Source organism: Scyliorhinus canicula, chromosome 20 (genome assembly GCF_902713615.1).
Source record: "Scyliorhinus canicula chromosome 20, sScyCan1.1, whole genome shotgun sequence".
NCBI lineage: Eukaryota > Metazoa > Chordata > Chondrichthyes > Carcharhiniformes > Scyliorhinidae > Scyliorhinus > Scyliorhinus canicula.
The window spans coordinates 72338967-72355710 of record NC_052165.1 but is presented as its reverse complement, the minus strand read 5'-3'; the positions used below and the strand labels follow the sequence as shown (position 1 = coordinate 72355710).

At 47.9% G+C, this 16744-nt stretch overlaps 1 protein-coding gene across 12 annotated transcripts in view; it reads left to right on the top strand.

Annotated features, from left to right (window-relative positions):
* The window catches only part of cntn1b (contactin 1b), a 903199-nt gene that overhangs the window by 660203 nt on the left and 226252 nt on the right, over positions 1–16744 (top strand). The gene's annotated exons all lie outside the window — the stretch shown is intronic.

Sequence of the window (16744 nt, the reverse complement as noted above, 5' to 3'; positions counted from 1 at the left end):
GGCACATGCCATGCCATTGGAAGAAAGATCCAGTTGTTGTTATTGTAGTGTGCAGTAAACTCCTCATTATAACTGGCTGCCTGGAGCACAGCCAAGTGCCAGATTTTAATGAGGCCCTAATATTTAGGCCTCTTTTGGAAGGCACTTAAACAGGAAACCCGAATCCAAGATCGGCAGTACAGAAATTACTTTGAATGGAACTGTTGTCTGATGCTTTTGCTTCTAAATTCTTGCCTCAGTGTAGCTGCTGGCTCATTTTAACTGAGCTACCACCCCTTTGCTGTTTTGACACTCGATTTCATTGCCTACCTGAATTTCTCCACCTCCAAGATCGCTATCTCATTTTCAGTGGCCTGTAGTTTGCCACCAGAACAACAGTGCGGCCAATGTGGCAGTTGTTCTATAGGCGTAAGTGATACAGCAACATCGGCTGTGGGGGAGATGTGCAATTAAATGCAGAAATCTGAATGTTGCTCTCCATGTTTGCTCCTCACTTTTTGAATACAGCATTACACTGTCTGCGTTACCACTGAATGGTATGTTCAATTGCACGTTAGATATGAACTAAAGCCAATCCTTGTCATTTTCAGTCTAAGTTGTTGACAAGGTGGCAATTTTTACTGACCGATAAACAAACACTCTGGCACTGAAATTACAGTTGCAGAATCTCGTTCCTTCAACTTTTAATTGTTTTTGGTGATTAGAACAACATTAAATATTTTTTTAAAATGATTCTCTCTCTATCCTAATCCAGTCTTTATTGCATCTATTGAAATTTACGTGGACAAAAGATGTCCTGCTGCTTGTATCCATTGTAGTTTTGAAGACTTTTGTGAGGGCCACGAAGAATCGAGCACAAGTTTGTAGAGCCAAACGGAAAGTAATTTTATTTGCAACAATATGTGCACAGCAGCGGTAGTTCACAACTGCTTCCTTCTCTAGCCATTACCACACTGACCACCTCTATTTATACAGCTGCAAGTACGAATGATTGCCCCTCCCCCCCCCCCCCCCCCCCCCCCCCGCACCCCCCACCCCCTTTGGGGGAGCCCATACTCCCAAGAGTTATGGAACAACCAATTGTCCCCAGCAAATAGGATTCGGGCAAGTTATAACAAAGCGTAAGAGCCGACTTGATTGAAACATTTAGGATCTCGAGGGGCCTTGTCACGGCCAATCTAGAAAGGATGTTTCCAGTTGTGTCAGAATCTAGAACTGTTGTTTGTTGTATAAATGATATAGAATGCTGTTGTATATACTGTATAGAATTTTATATTATGTAGAATGCTGTTTGTTGTATATATGTTAATTATTTAGACATAAAAGTTGGTGGCATAATGGGGAATTTGCACATGACACAAAAATTGGCCATGTAGAAGGCAGCGAGGAGGATTCCTGTCGACTCCATTATGATATCAATATTTAGTCGAATGGGCAGATGTGATGAATGTTGGAAATTTTTATATAGGTTGTATTATATGTACCTGTTGCAGTAATATTTCAAACAAATTAGGTAGCCAGTGTGCCCGCAAAAGATGCAGTTAAGATGTCATAAATTTGAGATAATCATTCATTCCAACCATGATCCTGTTTACAAAGAGATACCCAATGGGATTTTGTTATGATTGGTGGCGATTCCCTGGAGAGTAGATAATTTGAGACATTTGGCACGATTCAGCGGAAATAAATCGAATTCCGCTTTTGGGCATGTTTGGCAGGGTGTTTCCCAATGGCTGCAGCGCTGAGACTCATCCTGCTTTCATCTGCATTTTAGTTTATTTGGACCCCGGGGAGCTTCTCCCCATCGAGGCCACACTTAGGCTCGTTTCCTGCACTGGAGAGGACCGGCTCTTGCAGATCGGGGCACCATTTTGCATGGCAGCCCAGATCTCTACTCGCCCCCCCACCCCCTCCCTCAATCTGCTTTCAGGACCCCTCCACCCTCCCCAACCTTTTCATGGTCGGTCGAACCATCCCCCCCAACCCCCTCTCATGGGTAAGCTCCCCCACCCGGACCCGGCTCTTGGCAGTGCCAGACTGTGACCTGCGCACCTTGTCACTACTAGCCCAGCACCTGGCCAGTGTCCCTGGCACCCTGGTAGTGCCACCTGGCCCCCTGACAGCACCAGGGAAGTCCCAGTGTTCTACCATGTTTCTGACCATCCGAGGGTCTCTAATAGCCTGAGAGACCCCCGAGGTGCCATCACGCCTGGTCCATCTTCATGGAAATCAGTGCCAAATGTGCCCTTGCACTGGGTGAAAATGCCGTGCGGCATATTTAAATGAGCCAGGTGGCTCTTTTAAGTATCATTATCTGAATCACGTCCTCCAAGGATATGAGCCAGATCATGGCAGGCACTGCAAGATGACTCGCGATCAGCCCAGCGCTCGACGTGGAGCCCAATTTGTGACTCTTGTGGGATTTACCTGTTGTGCCTCCCTCCGCGCCGGGCACACCACATTCGTTGAATTGTGCCCATTGCGTTTAAACTTGGGTAAGCAGGTCATGCGATTTGAATGGAATAAAGGTTATGTAATTAATGTGAGCAGCCAGGTCTGTCTGTAGCTTTGCACTTTGTTATAGTTTTGGCAATCTGCTAGGAGTTTTTAAGTTGAACAGCAGCTCTGGCAACAGCTGTCAGGTTGAGCAGTAGTCTGACAGAGCCAGAAAGATATGTAGGTTGTTCCCTAAAAGGATCCCTCCCTCTTCAAGCAGTCTTTCCAAGAAATCCCTATACAAGTGTACAGCAAGTAACCATGTGTTTGCTAACTTTATTTATAGGTGGCTTTTGACCTGTAATGGGCTTTGCTTAATTAGGGACAGAGTAGGTATAAATCTGGAGTTAACATGTTTCCTTTTATTTTAAGAATTGTTTAACTGTTAATTGAAAATCTATTTTCTGTGATGGTAATGTGGTTTAAGGGGATGAGTGACCTAGTCTTCCTAATTTGCATGTTGATGTGCTGGGATTGAAACTGAGCCCATAGAATTCCCACAGGGCAGAAGAAGGCCATTTGGCATATCGAGTCTGCACTGATATTCTGAAAGAGTAACTTACCTAGGCCCACTCTCCCGCCCATTCTCCACAATCCCACCCAGCCTGCACAGCTTTGGACACCAAAGGCCAATCGCGAGCCCGCACAGGTAGAGGGTAAAATCAAGGGGTCCATATTAGTGATGGTCACCTCCAGTTTTTAGGAACCATTCCTGCTTGTGGGATTATCCCTTGGCAACAGGAAGACATTGGCCTTTCCTCCTGCTACCTTCTGCCGTCATCTAATGAGCCATCCTGCCTCCTAGCCCCATCTCCAAAACTATGGTAGAATTCAGCTGTTATTTCTCTTTCTGCATCTAGTTTGGCATTTGCCATTAAATTCACCCACCCTTAACTTTGAATTCCTTCCCAGTCATTGCACTTTTCATTTCAGGAGATACACAGTTATACAGAGTTGATCGCCCTGCTCGTTGATGTCCCAGATGCCTGGGGAGTTATTAGTTCATACTTTCATCAATTTTGCATGCAGAAAAACTTCATAACCTACAAATCGAAGGTCAAGTTTAACTCATGACAGATGCCAGTAGATTCAATTAGAGAGCAAATTCCAGCCCAATATCTTCTCTTGTGTTGATTAGTTGCCAAGTGGAAATTTCATAGAGAGCAGCAAAATTATGAATGGTTTTGAAAGTAAAACTGGCGCAGTGCGGCCCAACAGCATGAACCAGGAGCGCCTGAAAACGATCCGGCCTGAAATTATGTCGGACAGCTTTTCATGTGTCAATGGCAGAAAGGCAGACGCCTGAATTTACATAGCCCCAAAGTGAATGAAGTACTTTTTGAACTGTAGTCACGGTTGTAACTTAGGAAACACATTTCTCCCTACCTCCCCACCTGGCCACCCCCTCCCCACTTCACCCTGACCCAGCACTTAACGCAGGCTGCCGGCAGCAAAGGAAGCTGCATGTAGTTAGTTGCTGCTGCCTGTGGAGCCCCAACAGGACCTGATTTTGGACCGACTTTGGAAAACGTTTTGTGGTCACGCCATTGACTTCACAGCCAAAGCGGGAGGCAATGAATTTTCACACCAAACTCTTTATCCGCAAGGCCAGAGACGTTGACATTTGCGACTGTATGAAAACTCTGAATCTAGGAGTTGACATTTTCCTGCGGAATGTAATACTTTCTTCCACAGTAAAGACAACGCCATATTCTGGAACAACTGCTTGTTTCCCCGACGAGGTTGCATGTGATCAACTCTCAAAGTTTGACCACCCGAAACTCACAAAAAAAACCTTTTGGTCATTCCTCTGACTGTGCACAAAAGCTCAGAAACTCTCAGTAACGTTAACTGACAGGAAAATAGTCAGAAACTAGCGAGACAGCTTCATGACCACCACTTCCCCTTTTGAGAAAACTGTGCAGAGCAAGGTAATGAAGAACCAATATGTTGTTGAGTCTTTAATCCTTCGGTCAGGCAAATTGTACCTTAACAAGAAACTATGGGCGCGATTCTCCCAAAACGGGAGCGCGCCCCTTCCCGACCGGGAACCGATTCTGGTCCCCGGTCGGGGCTAGCAGCCCGACGCTGTAAGCTCTGGCATCACGGGCTTAACGAATTTCGTTAAGCCCGCTTGCCGGAGTTAGCGCCGGCTGACGCGTCATATGACGTCAGCCGCACATGTGCGGATTGGAAGACTCCAACCCGCGAATGCGCGGATCACGTCATCGCGTATTTGCGCGAAACCCGCGCATGCGCGGGCCGGGATGCCCCTCAGCCGCCCCGCGAATGGATACTACGGGGCGGCGGAAGGAGAAATAGTGCGCGGGCATCGGGCCCGCTGCCCGCGATCGGTGCCCACCAATCGCGGGCCCATGGCACCCTTGGCACGGCCGTGGCACCGCCGTGCCAATCGGTGCCATGGTTATAAAAAGCGAGTTGTTCCCGCCGTTTTTACGAACGGCCAGACCAGGTGTGTTTGCCGTTCGTATAAACAGCGTAAAGGGCTGGGACTTCGGCCCATCGAACAGCTGTGAATCGCTGCCGGCCATAAAAAAACGGCGGCAGCGATTCGTGTCGGGAGTTGGGCGGGGGGGGGGGGGGGGGAGAACAGTGGGAGGGCGGGAAAAATGTCGGGAAGGCCCTCCCGCTATTCTCCGACCCGTCGTGGGGGGCGGAGAATCACGCCCTCTAGGCTGGATTCTCTGCACCCCAACGGCTAAATCGCGGCCAGCGCTATGGCGGAGAATCCAGTTTGATGCCGTAATCGGGCCAGGTGCCGGTTTGCCGATTTTCCGGGCACCAAAAATCGGCGTCACCAGGGAGTACGCCGCACTACCGGGGGGCCATTGCCAGAGGTCCACTCAGCAATCCTCCATCCTGACCAGCCGGGTTCCCGACGGCGTGGAACGAGCTTGCTATTGCGGATCGGAGACCAGGGATGACCTTATAGGCGGCCGGTGATTTAATGTGCGGGGTTTGAGAGTCAGGCGCGCGGCTGATTGGGGGGTCTTTTTCTTCGGTCTGGCTCCGCGGTCCGAGTCCGCCATGGAGCACACGCGACCTCTGCCCCGGAAGTGCGGGGGACCCGTATCTGCAGCAAAAGCTACGAGATTCACTCCGGGTTCCTGCTAGCCCTCTGCAGGGCTATGAATTCGTTTCACTTTTTTGCAGGAATTTCAGGAGTAAAACTCCCATCTTTTTGACGCTGACGTGGGGACATGGTCTCAATAATGGAGGATCCAGCACTATATATTTTCTGAGTACAAAGCTTTTCTTTTCCCATTCCTTCTATTCAAAATAAGAATTGAGAACAGCTGGTGTGTGAGGAGAAAGTATATACTGCATACTGAATTAAAGAGAATACTTTCAGGGAATAATTAGTAGGAATGAAATGGCCAATTCTGTTCCTCAAAGAGATCTTCTTAGAATCTGTAAGGATATCAAAGCTATTGGAAATCTCAACTGTTTTTGTATTGTGGTTTCTGGTTCCAAATGGTTTTGTGATGATAATTATGATTTGTGCTATAAAAATTAACTTGGGCACTCAGATTAGTTTAAGGTTATCACTCATCACCGTCACAAACCATCAATCTCGTAATTAACTACTGCGAGTTCCCTCACATAGATTAGAAATCTGATGAGTCTTGCTCTTCAACTGGATAGGGAGTCACAGTTCCAATCAGCAATCTAGCCTGGAACCTACACAGTGGATCAGCATCTGAACCGGCAAGTCACAGCGTCAGGTAGGGTCCTCAAGCTGCAGATTGTGTGGCCATAGTGGATGGGGCGAGAGTGGAGGCACAAAGGTTCAGAAACGAGCTGTGATAGGGAGAAGGCAGGATCTGGCCATTCAGTCCCTCGAGCCCGTTCTGCCATGCGTTCAATCAAACCGGACATGTTTTGCATCCCCACTGTGATTTGACAGGTGTCAGCCAAGAAAGCTGCACTGTTCAAGGTTTCAAATCGAGCTAACGTGAACTGAATCTTAGACATGGGAGGTGGATGAAGAAACACGATTCCCCAAACTAAGCACAGCAAGTTGGCATGTCCACGCCTCTCTGCAGTATGCTTCTCCCTGCTCTGCCTTCCATTAATGACGAGGTTTCCCTGTCATCCTGGGGCTGTGTTCCTCCCTGCCCAGAGCCAAGTATCGGTGCAAAACCTAAATCTTATCGATTTTCCCCAGCCATGACCTCACAAGAGCACACCTCAGTGGTGTGGCACGTTTTCCAACACCAGCAATTCCTGTGGCTGCTCTACAAAATTGCTATTCAGAGTAGAACTTAATGCTGGATATGCCTGTTATGAGTTTGAATGGCTCCACCTCAGCTTTTTGCAGCCTAGCACATTTGCAACTTGTTTAGTTCCGTTTAGTAATTTTATTTGTGCTTGGTGCCCTGGATGTTACAGTTACAAACTTGCCCGAAGTTGGATATCTTTCCTTGCTGCTGCGTGCTGTTGGACTGAGTACCCAGCGCAATGCAATCTGCAACATCAGATCTGGGAGCTCAGCAAAAGCTGGTCCCCCTTCAGTGAGGGTGCCGTAACAAGGATCCACTGTTTTCCTGGCGTGGTCTGCAGCAAGTTTGAACCGTCCAAAATCATTTTCCGCAATGCCACTAATTGAAGGAGATGGAATATTGGAAATTTGGCTCCAGTACGGAGGCTATGCAAAAGCACAACCTCGCAGCTCCAGTGTACTGCTTTACTTCCGTACTAAATTTACAAAGCCTGCCTCCAGCATGGGGATTTGGGAAATTCAAAGCCAAACTTTTTAGTTTTCTAAATAAACAGAAGAATTTCCTGTGCTGCGCTGTAGCGATCAATAAACCATGAACCATTTTCTGCTACACATTTGAAATGAAGAAGAAAGACTTTCATTGCAACTTTCAAAGCATCCCAAACACATTTGAACCGGTGAAGGGCTTTTGTGAAGCACGCAATTCAGTCCCGGCGTCAACACTTAGTCTCCCAAATTGAGAATTTTGCACATCAATGTGACGATGAACAGATAATCTCCTTTTGTTTTGTGATTTTGGTTGTACGGGACTCCTGGGATCACTCCACTGCGCCTGTTCAAAAAAGTGATGTGGGGAGCGGGAGTCACCGACACTCCGCCACGTCGGAGAATCCCCGGGGGAACGGCGCGGATCCCGCCCCGATGCTGGCTGTTTGGGGGCGGGGTTCACGCCACGCTGGTCGGGGGCCATTCGCAGCGGCCCCAACCCCCGGAAATTCTCCGGGCACCGATGGGCCGAGCGGCTGTCCATTTTTGGCCAATCCCGCCGGCGTGTGTTAGACATAGTCCCGCACGGCGGGACCTGACAGGTAAGTCGGCTGTGACAGTCCTTGGGCGGGCGTAGGAGAATCCGGCCCCAACGGTGGCCTGACCCGCGATCGGGGCCCACCGATCCGTGGGCAGGCCGGTGCCGTTGGTGCACTCATTCCTTCCACGCTGGCCATGGCCAGCGGTTCCGTGCATGCGGGAGATCACACCGGCCCTTCGGCGCATGCGCAAACTCGCGCAGTCCCTTCGGCGTCCACCTAGCCCTCGGAAGTGCGGAGAATTCCACACTTTCGGGGGCTGTTGACGCCGGGGTGTTTCACGCCGGTTTTCCCGCCAGCGTGGGGAAAGGATCTTTTGCAGCCAAACTGAGGGGACAGATGGGGCTTCAACATAACATCACCTCTGAACGGTGGCACCTCGGACGAGGGACTGAACTGGCAGTGCCAGTGCCAAAGTCCCTGGCGTGGGGGTCTTGAACCCACAATCTGCTGACTCAGAGGCAACGGTGTTACCCACTGAGACAAAGCAGTCACCAAATGTTGTGGAATTAGTGGCTGAAGTTTAATCTCCAATACTTTAGAAAACCTAACAGCAGTTAGCACCTTGGTTGTAGTTTTGATGGTTAAGGTCAACACAGACTGACAATTGAACCAGGAACGATTGGCAATCAGAGCTCTGATAATAAATACTAAAGAGTCCAAGTCCACTTTAAGATCGGCTTCACCCTTTTCAACAGTAGCCTGATATGCTAAATCTATGATCAAAATAACTTACTTTTGGACTTATAGTTTAGCAGTTTTGCTCCTGACTATTCCAACCACTGCAAGCACTAATCTGTTAATGATTCTTTACACTCTAGCCAATGTAAAGATCATAATTTATACCATATGTTTGGCTTGAGAATCAATTATTTAATTTCCAAAGATTGTTTTTCCTTTAGCTTGTCTTCCGGCGTTAATGCAAACAGACCTCTGTTCACATCTATCCTACACAACTCTGCCATTTTTATAGAACCATAGACTGAATAGTAGAATGGTTAAACGTAGCAGGAGACCATTTGGCCCGTCATGTCCATTCCAGCTCTTTGCAAAAGCAGTTTAGCTTGTCGCACTCCCCCACCCCTTCTCCGTAGCTCCTTAGAGCTTTTCTCTTCACTTAATAATCCAGTATTCTTTGGAAAGCCTAAGTTGAATCTGCCTCCATCCAAGTCTCGGGCAGTGCATTCCAAATCCTAACCACATGCTGTATAGAAAAGTTTTTCCTTGTATTATCTTTGGTTCTTTTGCCATTCGCCTTAAATGGGTGTCCTCTGGTTCTCCAACCTTCGACCAACGGGAACAATTTTCCCCTATCTGCTCTGCCTAGACCTCACATGATTTTGAACACCTCCATCAAATCTCTTACCCTTCTTTTCTCTAAAGAGAACAGCCCCAGCTTCTCCAATCTATACCTGTCCCTCATCCTTAGAACAATTCTTGTTAAACCTCAACATAGGATTAGATATGATATATGGCAAGGGAAACAGGGCATTCGGCCAGTCCCAGCTAGTGTTTGTGCTCCACTTGAGCCACCTCCCGTTTTTCCTCATCTAAATCTATCATCGGAAACATCTACTCACATCTTCCTCATCTGCTTGTCTAGCTTCCCTGTCATAGATCTTCCCAACAACAATCCTGACCAGCAACAGGCATAAATCTGCCCAGTAACAGAAGGAACACAAATGTCACAAGGCATGATGGGATGCGATCTTCCCAGCAACCAGTGTCATAGGTCTGCCCAGCAACAGGTAGAAATCTGCCTAGCGACAGCAGTAGCCAGCATTCAAATGCCATGATGGGATACAATTTTAAAAGTAACTAGATGCAGTTGTCTGGACAAATGATATATAGTATATAGTTGCCAGCATCCTCAGAAGCAGAGGGTAGTTTACATCTAACAGCCAGGGAGAGAATTTTTACATTTACCAGCCTGTGAGGCCAGTCCCAATCTAACATCCAGGAGCCTCGGCTGGCATCTAAATCCTAGAGCCATGGTCATGTAGAAACCTTCACAAAGGCAGTTTCAATATTTTGAGGTCACGTAACAACCGAATCAAGAACAGCTTCTTTCCTTCTGCCATCAGACTTTTGAATGGACCTACCTCATATTAAGTTGATCTTAACTATGACTGTAACATTACATTCTGCAGTCTCTGCTTCCTTCCCTATTTACAGTATGCGTTGTCTGTATAGCATGCAAGAAACAATACTTTTTACTGTATTAATACATGTGACAATAATAAATCAAATATCAAATCAAAGTTAGGGGGCGGGATTCTCCTATAATGGGGCTATGTCCCCACTCCAGCGACAAAAAGCAGGTGTTTCAATCTGGACTTTCTTCTACCTGAAGGAGGCCGGAGTACTCCACGCAGCTCTGCCTGCTGATATGGATCCCTGCACTTCCGGTCGGGAGTCCGCGCATGCGCACGGTGACACAGTGCCCTGCGTGACATGGCGGAATCACAACGCAGAGCAGCCCCGACAGCATAGGTCCCCCCGGAATCGTGTGCACCTGCGGATTGGTGGCCCCCGATCGTTAGCCAGGCCATCCCTGAGGGCCCCCCCCCCCCGGTGAAGGATCCCCCCGCACCCCACCAGGGCGGCCGTTCCCAACAGGCAAAACGTGGTTAGACCCACGCCGTCGGGAACCCGGCCAGTTATCATCGGAGAATCGCCGCAGGGGCCTCTGTCAATAGCCCCCTACCCGCGCTGCGTGGACCGTGCACGCACGATTCGTGGCAATTCTCCGGAGACTGGCGAATCGCAGGAACGCGTCGCACCGGTTTTCAGCATCAACGCGAGTCTCTGCCCCCCCCCCCCCCCCCCCCCCCCCCCCACCCCCCGTGCCGATCGCGATTTTAGCACAGAGTTTCGGAGAATTCCGCCCAGGAAGTTCAACATTCTGACCACTCAAGTACTGTATAGAAGTTTCCACTCAATTTCCTACTAGATTTCTCGGTGACTATCTTATGCTGATGGCCTTTAGTTATGTTCTTGCGCTCAAAAGGCAATTTTACTATGTACCCTCTCCAGTGCCTTCATATTTGTCCCAAAGTGCCCATAAATTCACAGTGCTGCAATTGAGGCCGAATCTGTGTAAGTTGTACCATAACTTGCTTTTGAACTCTATGCCTCTATTTATAAAGCCCAAGATCCTGTATTACTTATGAACTGTTTTCACAGCCTGACCTGCTTCCTTCTACAGTTCATGGATCCATAGTTCATGTAAATATACAACAGTTCATGTAAATATACAGCAGTTCATATACCCACAGTTCATGTAAATATACAACAGTTCATATACCCACAGTTCATGTAAATATACAACAGTTTATGTGCACATACAACAGTTTGTGTACATATATCCATTGTTCATGTACAGACACCCACAATTCATGTACATATGCAACAGTTCATGTACACATACAGCAGTTCATGTACATCTACATGTCATGTGAATATACAACAGTTCATGGGCATATATCCACAGTTCATGCACATATATCTGCTCCATATACTCTTTTAGCATTGCATAAATTCTTTTATATTGCTTCTCATCATTCTTTATCACTGTATCACTTTACACTTCCTTACACTGAATTTTGCTTGTCATGTTTGCTTGCTCCTTCTGCCAACTTGTGCATGTCAGCTTGGTGTCTCTCATTATCCTCCTCACAATTCACAGTACTTTCAAGGTGGTGTCATCAGCAAATTTTAAAATTGTGCCCTGCGCATGGATCATTAATATAGATCAAGAAAACCAGTAGGCGTAGAACCGATCCCTGGAAACAAACTATGTACCTTCCTCCAGTCTGAAAAAATGATCTTTCATTATGACTATCTGTTTCCTGTCAATCCGCTAGCTTTCTATCCATGCTGCTTCCTCATAGAGGCCTGGACATTTACATACAGTAATCCACTCCCGGGATCTGCCTGGCTCACAACGCCTCGCGAGATCTAACATGATCTCGTGAGATGTTGCGATGTAAATTGTGGGCGGGATCAGCATATTAGAGCAAGGCAACTAGTCTCACTTTAATGTGAGATGCCGGCATTGGAATGGGGTGAGCACAGTAAGAAGTTTTACACCAGGTTAAAGTCCCAACAGGTTTGTTTCAAATCGCTAGCTTTCGGAGCACTGCTCTTTCCTCAGGTGAATGCAGAGGAAGTTTCCAGAAACATTTATATAGACAAAGTCAAAGATGCTTTGAATGCGAGCATTTGCAGGTAATTAAGTCTTTACAGAGCCAGAGAGAGAGGGGTAACCCCAAGTTAAAGAAATTTGAATTGTCTCAAGCCAGGATAGTTGGTAAGATTTTGCAAGCCCAGGGAAGATGGTGGGGGGTGAATGTAATGCGACATGAATTCAAGTTCCCGGTTGATGCCATACTCATGTGTGCGGAACTTTGCTCTAAGTTTCTGTTCTGCAATGTCGCACCTCCTGAAGGCCACCTTGGAGAACGCTTACCCGGAGATCAGAGGCCTTGACTGCTAAACTGTTCCCCGACTGGAAGGGAACATTCCTGCCTGGCAAATGTAGCGCGATGTCCGTTCATCCGTTGTCGCAGCGTCTGCATGGTCTCACATAGAATTTACAGTGCAGAAGGAGGCCATTTGGCCCATCGAGTCTGCACCGGCTCCCGGAAAGAGCACCGCACCCAAGGTTAACACCTCTACCATATCCCCATAACCCAGTAACCCCACCCAACACTAAGGGCAATTTATCATGTCCAATCCACCTAACTTGCACATCTTTGGACTGTGGGAGGAAACCAGAGCACCCGGAGGAAACACACGCACACGGGGAGGATGTGCAGACTCTGCACAGACAGTGACCCAAGCCGGAATCGAACCTGGGACCCTGGAGCTGTGCAGCGATTGTGCTATCCACAATGCTACCGTGCTGCCGAATGTGTCACGCTTCGGGACATCATTTCCTGCAGCGTATGAGGTGGACAATGTTGGCCGAGTCGCACGAGTATGTGCCACGTACCTGGTGACTGGTGTTCTCACGTGTCATGGTGGTACCCATGTCGATGATCTGCCACGTCTTGCAGAGATTGCCATGGTAGGCTTGTGTGGTGTCGTGGTCGCGGTTCTGAAGGCTGGGTAGTTAGCTGCAAACAATGTTTGTTTAAGGTTGCGCGGTTGTTTGAAGGCAAGTAGTGGGGGTGTGGGGATGAACTTGGCAAGATGTTCGTCTTCATCGATGACATGTTGAAGGCTGCGAAGAAGCTGTCATAGTTTCTTCGCTCCGGGAAGGTACTGGACCACGAAGGGTACTCTGTTGGTTGTGTCCCGTGTTTGTCTTCTGAGGAGGTCAGTGCGGTTTTTTGCTGTGGCGCGTTGGAACTGTCTTTAATAGGCACTTTAATGTGCTGATTCATGAGACATTGGGATCTATCCCCTTCTCCTCAGAACCCTTGGGCGAGCATCGCTCAGTACTGGTCTCCACAAATGGGGACCAGGCAGGGCGGCACTCCTGGCGGTCTCCCAGGGGATCAGAGCCCCTCAGTTGCATGCCCTTTGGGCAGGGTGACACCCACCTGGGCAGCCATTACCCAGGTGACACTGCCAGCTGGCTGGGACGCTGCCAGGTTGGCACTGACAAGGTACCGGCGATCGGACCGGGGATGCCTTGCGCAGGTGTTGGGGTCCTCCCATAGTGCATTGGGACTTGGGGAGGCTCGAGTCGGGGGCCTCGGGGATCAGGACACCATTTAAAAATGACTTCCCGATCTCTCGCTACACTGAAGAGTTCTGGCGAGCGGAGCACCTCAGTGCATTAAACAGGGCTTTGCGCAGCCTCAGATGCGTATTCCCCGCTGAAACCCGTTATCTAACATGAATGGTGTGTAGTGGCCTTGTATTCCTCAGCGCTGCGAACGCCTGGAAACGCGTGGCTAAACGCGGTCGCTATGGGACTTTGTTCCCTTTTAGTAAAATCGTGCTCCTGTATTTCTGAAAATGCAAATTTCTTTTCTTGGACTTTGTGATGTAAAAGGAGTGAGTTCCTCTTTCCTGCTGATTTACTTTCAATGTGCTATCTTTTAGAAATTGGTGGTTTATCTCCTCTCCCCTTTCCCCTGGGAGTCCATTTCTGTTCCAACTACCTCCTTTTTATCCCTCCCTTGCTGGTAAGAGTGATCAGGTCCATATTTGTTTTAGTTGAGAGGTCTTGGTTATCAGCCACGATAGCCGTGTCTCTGACCTTGAAAACCCTTGGCTCCACTACCTGAGTTTTGGGGTTTGGTAGGGAGTCTGATTTTCAAGTTCTTCAGCAGCAATATTTCCCTCACCTCTCCAGAGGTGGGGTCCGTTTGTAGGGCTTGAACCCACCAGTCAAATGATAGCTGTTTACTTCTCTTGAATCCCAGAGAGGTCGGCATTTTTAACAGGAGTTCCAGAATATGAGTTCATAGGCATTGGGAATGTCAGCCTTTTCCTGATTATAATGGGCAGAACCCTCAGCAAGGAGAATGGGATAAATCTCACAGGCCTCTCATACTAACTCCATCCCGCAGCAGGAGCGTCCTGGACTGCTGGCCATTCTCATTGAGCTGCCAGTTTTTCGAAGGCGGTGAAGAAAGTTTCCACATCCTCCTCTTTGGGAGAAATTGGGAATACTTTAGGAAATCAAAATTTGTCTTTGGGCTTATGGTATTTAAATTACCATTTGGTCATACTTAAAAGACTTAATTTATTGCAGACAGCATGGCAGCCAGAAAAGCTAAATATAAATATATTCCAAAATATGGTCAAAATATATATTCGAATTGGTGCAAGTCCTTACCAAACCACGTTTGATCTAATGAGCATAAAATGAAAGATTATTTGGAACCTCCTAGTTTTAGTATTTGTACAAATAGTAGATAATAAAACAGTTAAGATTTTCACAATTAAAATTTCTACATTTAAATGTTCACTCTTCACCAAAGTATTTTTTATGGGTTCCTGTGGAATGGGGGTTTTCAAACCAGGTGGATCTATACCAGAGAGATGCCTGAGAGCTTCGTACAATGTTTAAATCAATCATTAAATGGTTTAGCTCACAAGGCTAAATCGCTGGCTTTTAAAGCAGACCAAGCAGGCCAGCAGCACGGTTCGATTCCCGTACCAGCCTCCCCGGACAGGCGCCGGAATGTGGCGACTAGGGGCTTTTCACAGTAACTTCATTGAAGCCTACTCGTGACAATAAACGATTTTCATTTTTCATTTCAATAGGCCTCAATGTATGCTCCCAGACTGGGATATTTTCCGCTCTGTAAACAAAACCTGGGAGAAAGTGTCCAGGAATTTGGATTTCTTTTCAATAATCTTTATTATTGTCACAAGTAGACACACTAACACTGCCATGAAGTTACTGTGCAAAAAAACCCCAGACGCACAATTCTATCACCAGTGCAGGTACACAGAGGGATAATTCAGAATGTCCAATTCACCTAACCTGCACATCTTTGGACTGTGGGAGGAAACCGGAGCACCCGGAGGAAACCCACACACACACGGGGAGAACGTGCAAACTCCGCACAGACAGTGACCCAAGCCGCAAATCGAACCTGGGACCCTGGCGCTGTGAAGCAACGGTGCTAACCGCGAATGTGGAATCGGCTAGGTGACAACAGAATGAGTGTGGAGTCGGACTGAGTGACACCAGAATGAGTGTGGAATTGGATTGTGCGAGACCAGAACGAGTGCGGAATCGGATTGAGAGAGACCAGAATGAGTGTGGAATCGGATTGAGCGAGACCAGAACGAGTGTGGAATCGGACTGAGTGAGACCAGAATGAGTCTGGGATCGGATTGAGTGACACCAGAACGAGTCTGGGGTCGGATTGAGTGAGACCAGAACGAGTCTGGGGTTGGATTGAGTGACACCAGAACGAGTGCGGAATCGAACTGAGTGATACCAGAACGAGTATGGAGTCGGACTGAGTGAGACCAGAACGAGTCTGGGGTCAGATTGAGTGAGACCAGAACGAGTCTGGGGTTGGATTGAGTGAGACCAGAACGAGTGTGGAATTGGACTGAGTGAGACCAAAACGAGTGTGGAATCGGACTGAGTGAGACCAGAACGAGTCTAGAGTCGGATTGAGTGACACCAGAACGAGTGTGGAGTCGGATTGAATGTGACCAAAACGAGTGTGGAATCGGATTGGGCGGAAGGCCTGACTGTTGGCCCGGCACTGTGTTGAATTTATAAATAAACAATAAAGCATATACACTTCACCCCCTCATACCCACGTATTCCCCCAACAACCCCCCCCCCCCCCCCCACTTCCCCCTCCATGTCAACCCATACCCTCTACCCTTCTGGTCCTTCGCCCCCCTGATGCCAACCTATACTTGCTTTCACAAAGCCATTTGAGATTTGTGTGCAAAGTTCATAAAATCAGGAAATCTGAAGTAAAAACATTTGTATCTGATGCCGTAAATGCTAAAATAAAAAGCTCAGCATGTCTGGCAGTATCTGTGGAGATAGAAAAACAGAGCTAATCCTTCATTAGAACTCTATGGAATGATTATCCTAGTAATCTCCTTCATTCTGTCCCCTCCCTCTTTGACTGACTCAACATATTCGTCCCTGCCTGTTCATCCATTTCATTCTCTCACTTCCTTCTTCCTTCTCTGTCCTGCGGGCTAAGGTGATTTATTTCCCCCCCCATCCCGAACGCTGCAGCTCGATGGCCAATTGCAGACTTTGTCCTTCTGTGCCACCTGACACAGCACAAGGCAGCTTAGTGTCTTGTTGAAAATACAGAGAAGGGAACTTGATCCACACACTAAGAGGCCAATTCTCCAAAATGGAGCCCAAGTGTTCGCGCTGTCGTGAACGCTGTCGCTTTTCACGACGGCGCGAAATAGGCACGGGGATGGCCGATTCTGGCCCCCACAGGGGCCAGCACAGCGTGCTGGA